The sequence below is a fragment of the Lutra lutra genome, chromosome X (genome assembly GCF_902655055.1).
Source record: "Lutra lutra chromosome X, mLutLut1.2, whole genome shotgun sequence".
Taxonomy (NCBI): domain Eukaryota; kingdom Metazoa; phylum Chordata; class Mammalia; order Carnivora; family Mustelidae; genus Lutra; species Lutra lutra.
The window spans coordinates 64,028,270-64,033,519 of NC_062296.1; positions in this window are offsets into that span (position 1 = coordinate 64,028,270).

Consider the following 5,250-nt stretch of genomic DNA (forward strand, 5'->3'; position numbering starts at 1 on the left):
CTCACAGGGTGAAAAGAAGTGAAAGACGGTTACAGACAGAATGGCATTCTGTCATCATACTTACTTACCCGTGTGGAGGCAGCTGAAACTATTCTAGAAGGATGATCCCCCTGGTCATTCAGCCAAGATTGGCTGTCAAAGTTGAGCAGCGTGTGACATTTCGGTCAGGGAGAAACCTGGCATGTCCTATGGTTCATCTTTCCTGTAATCTACTTCGCACCACCCTCAGCACACGTTACCAGCTTTATCATCTGCCTACATATCCGGGAGCACGCTGGGGAGGACATCAACAGTGGGACGAGGTTCCTGTCCGTAAATCCTTGATGCTCAACTGAGGCAAAAGGTAGAGTAGACCCGTGACCAGAGGTAAGTGACTTGCAATGCCCATGTATAAATTAATTGCCTGCTCAAGACCCGCAGGTGACAGCACAGATCTGAGCGTATCAAGTGATTTTGCAAAGGAGTCTATCATAATTTAAAAAGTCCTGTCTCTGGATTGGTCCTGCAAAATCTTTGGCCAGGATTTCCCGGCCCTTTCGGGGAGAAGGAGGTGCGTTTGCTGAGTAGACTGCAAATTCTAGTGAATCCTGGCATGCATCAACAATATTGCTGTCATTTCAATATTAGGCTCTATTCCCGTGTTTCCCTGTGAATGGTTCCCTGATATATGTACTGTGGCCAAGGTAACAATTTGACCATCTTTCTGGAATAATTGCAGCTTTGGTGAGACTATATTGTGACAGATATAGTTACCAATTATTGATACATCAAAACGGATTGACCTTCAGTTTGCACGTTCAGGTCTTACTGAAAGGAATTGCACATACTTGGCTTGATCCAGGCAGAACTCTGTAAAAATAACAGCAACAAAAACCATGGGCATTATTTTAAAAGTCAAAAGCCGGTTCTGTGAAAGATTTTTTAAAAAACAGACCTTTGGCAAGCATGATCAAGAATAAAAGAGAGATGATGTGAATAAATAAAATATAGAATGATAAGGAAGAAATAGACACAGAAGTGATGATTAAAAAAGAAGAAACGTCTTTTGAAAGATTTTATTTATTTATTTATTTGAGAGAGAGAGAGAGAGAGCATGCGAGCACCAGCCGGGGAGTGGGAGAGGGAGCAGCAGGCTCCCCGCTGAGCAGGGAGACGGACGTGGGGCTCGATCTCAGGACCCTGGGATGATGACCTGAGCCGAAGGCAGATGCTCAAAGACTGAGCCATCCAGGTGCCCCAAGAAAAACCATTTTGAGTAATGGCACTAATAAAATTAAAAACAAAAATGAAATACGTCTTGGAAATATATAAAATGTCAAAATCTGATCAAGAAGGGATGGCTAATTCCAGGCCCCTAAGTCTGAAGAGACTGAAATGGTAGTCAAAGACATCTAATAGGAGAAGTTATTTGCAAATGACATATCCAATAAGGAGTTAGTGTCCAAAACATACAAAGAACTCATATAGCTCAACACCCCAAAAAACAAATAATCGAACTTAAAAATGGGCAGAAGACACAGACATTTCTCCAAAGAAGACATCCAGATGGCCAACAGACACATGAAAAGATGTTCATCATCCCTCCTCATCAGGGAAATACAAATCAAAACCACAATAAGCTATCACTTCACACCTGTCAGAACGGCTAAAATCAACACCACGAGAAACAGGTGTTGTCAAGGATGTGGAAAGAAAGGAACTCTAGCACACTGTTGGTGGGAATGCAAACAGGGGCAGCCACTGTGGAAAACCCTATGGAAGTTCCTCAAAAAGTTAAAAATAGAGCTACCTGATGACCCAGCAATTGCCCTACTGGGTATTTACCCAAAGGATACAAGAACACTCATGCAAAGGGATACATGTACCCCTATATTTACTTATTTATTTTTAAATTTTATTTATTTCTTTGACAGAGAGAAAGAGATTACAAGTAGGCAGAGAGGCAGGCAGAGAGAGGGAAAAGCAGGTTCCCCGCTGAGCAGAGAGCCCCATGTGGGGCTCGATCCCAGGACCCTAAGATCATGACCTGAGCTGAAGGCAGAGAGGCTTAACCCATTGAGCCACCCAGGCGCCCCAGTGTACCCCTATATTTCTAGCAGCACTATTCACAATAACCAAACTGTGGAACCAGCCCAAGTGTCCAGTGATAGATGAATGAATAAAGAAGTGCTGTGTGTGTGTGTATGTATATAAATACATATAACGGAATATTACTCAGCCATAAAAAAGAATGAAATCTTGCCTTTTGCAAAAACATGGATGGTGCGAGACAGTATAACGCTAAGAGAAGTAAGTCAGAGAAAAACAAACACCATGAGATTACACTCATACATGGAATTTAAGAAACAAACAAAAGAAGTAAGCAAAGGGATAAAAATAAGAGACAGAGCGAGACAAAGCAAGAAATAGACTCCCAATTATAGAGAACTGATGTTTACCAAGGGGGGAGGTGGATGGGGGAACGGGTAAAACAGTGATGGGGACTGAGGAGGGCCCTTGTGATGAGCACTGGGTGACGTATGGAAGTGTTGAATCACTATATTGTACACCTGAAACTAGTATTACACTGTATGTTAACTATACTGGAATTAAAATAAAAACTTTAAAAAATCGTAGTATAGTTGTGCAGTGAATACACACAGCAACAAGAAGGAACACACTAGAACTAGACACCACAATATGGATAAATCTGATAAACATGAGTGAAAAATGGGCAACGCGAGAGTACATAAAATACGATTCCATTTACAGGAAGCGTGCGCACACACAAAAGCAAAATGAATCTAGTGTGATGGGCAATGAACGGAAAGGGGCAAGAGAAACTGTTCAGTGTGGTTTTCACTTTTGGAAAGTCATCCAATCATTTATGATTTGAGAACTTTTATGCCATACTTAAATAAAAAGTTCAAACAAATTCTAATTAGAGATTTTTTTTTTTTTTTTCAAACAACCTGTGCTTACATGACAGCCAAGGCTTTGGAGCTCGCCTATGTGGCGGGGAAGGAAAACAATGGCATGTCACCTGTGAAAAATTAAAACTGGGTCCCAATCTGGGGCACCTGACTGGCTCGGTTGGTAGAGCATGTGACTCTTGATCTGGGGGTTGTAAACCCTACACTGGGTGTGGAGATTACTTAAAAATAAAATCTTAAAAAAAAACTGGGTCCCCATCTAACACTACCTGTGAGTGAGGACCCACTGGATTAAGAACCGGTGATATTGTGATTTATAAGAAATAAATATTTGGTCATTCAGATGACCAAAAGATTTTTCATATATATTTGGTTTTCCTCCATAGTTCTGGGTTCACCACTGCTCCTAAAACCCTTGGAATTTCCTGAGAGCCATAAAGGTGTCTTTTGTTATGTTAATGAAATGACTGCTGGAAACCCCTTAGGTAACCTAAGGATGGGGGCTGGTTGCCAGGGGAACCAACCAAGATTAGATAGTTGGAACTTTCAGTCCTACCCACTGATTTCTGGCGAGGGGAGGGGGGGCTGGAGGTTGAGTTCAATCTCCAATGGTCAATGATTTAATCAATTGCACCTCTGTAATGAAACCTCCATAAAACCCCTAAAAGATGGGGTTGGGAGAGCTTCCAGGTTGGGGATCATGCAGAGATGTGGGGAGAATGGCGGGCCTGGAGAGGGCAGGGAAGCTTCTCATCTTTTTCCCCTGTGCATCTCTTCCGTCTGGCTGTTCCTGAGTTCTATCCTTTTGTAATAAACCCGCTATTCAGTGTGTAAAATGTTTCCCAGAGTTCTGTGAGCCGTGAATTAATCAAACCCAAGGAGGAAGTCATGGGAACTTCCAATCTCTAGCCAGTAGGTCAGAAGCACAGGTGACAGCCTCGAATTGGAACTGGTGTCTAAAGTTGGGGGTGGGGGGGGTGGGGGGAGACTGTCTTGTAGGACTGATCCCTTACCGTGTGGGATCTGATGGTGTCTCCGGGTAGATCATATCACGAATGAGTTGAATTGCAGGACACCGAGCTGGTGGTAGAGAATTAATTGGTTTGGGGAAAACCACACGTTTGGTGACTGAAAGTGTCAGAAGTGCTCTGTGTCTAGTAAAGGGGACCGACAGGGAAGAAACACACAAGGAAGAAGTGGGTTCTTCCCTACACAGTGGAGAGCTGAGGTCTTTCCGGTTTAGTGGGTGTCAGAGAGGTGGTATGTGCTAGAACGGCCCCGGCTCACAGAAGCATGTGGTGTGGAAAGAGGAAGGAGGAAAGGGTGAAGGATAAGGAACCTCTGATTCCTGGATGGCCCCAGGCTCACCCACGGTGGAGCAGCATAAAGGTAAGAAGTTACCAGCAGAATTTAGAGATGGAGCCAAGTCTGGGGAGTTCACCAGCTGCATCAGGAAACACAAACTGCTAAGAAAAAGGTCAAATATTCAATGCCTTGGTCTCTGTGATCTGTAACAGCTAAAGTAGACGACAAGGCTGGGGCAGACTTCGAGGCTAGTCCAAACTCAGATTTCGGTGAGTCTGAGCTTAGCCACTAGCTCCAAAGCTTTCCCCCAAGAGAAAATGTGTGCACTGACCACTGAGCGTGCTTCTAAGACCTCTGATCACCAAGAATGTAGCCAGCATTGGGGGGAGGACAAAACTGAGAAGGTTTAGTGTGAAAGGGTTGTTTTCATTTCAGATCAGTATCATCAGCTTCCTGAGGAAGCTTCACCGAGGGGGGTTGGGGGAGTAACCGATCGGGGGCGGTGTCTCTGGTCTGAATGCCAGTGGGTGGAAGAGGATGTCTGGGTGGCCGTGGGACCAACCGATCGCTATGGAACAATCGCACATGGCTGTTAATGATCCAGACATTCACAAGGGAACAGCCCGCCTGGTGGATGGATAAGAGCCACCCTAAGGTTTTTTTAATGCCTAGAAAGGGAACTGTCTTTAACCCCCATCAATGCCAAGTGGAAGACCCCAATGAAACAGCTGATATGCTTCCTAGGCAAGGGGTGTAGGACTGGCTTTTTGACCACCAAGATATTAACCAGCCTAATAGGCCCGTGACCCAGGTCAGGGTAAATGCCTCGGGGTGGAGGAGGGGCTTTTACAGGGGCTCCCCATGTAACCTCTTTGTTGCAAAACCAAAGGTCAGATCTGGCAGCCACTTCGAATTTGCAGTCCCAGCTGCCCCTCAGGGGTCTTACAGATGCTAATAGAAACCTTAGGTTAATTAACAAGCCAATGGGGAGAGAGAGGCCTTAAACAGTCCAGAGAGGCTTCCCAACAAGGTG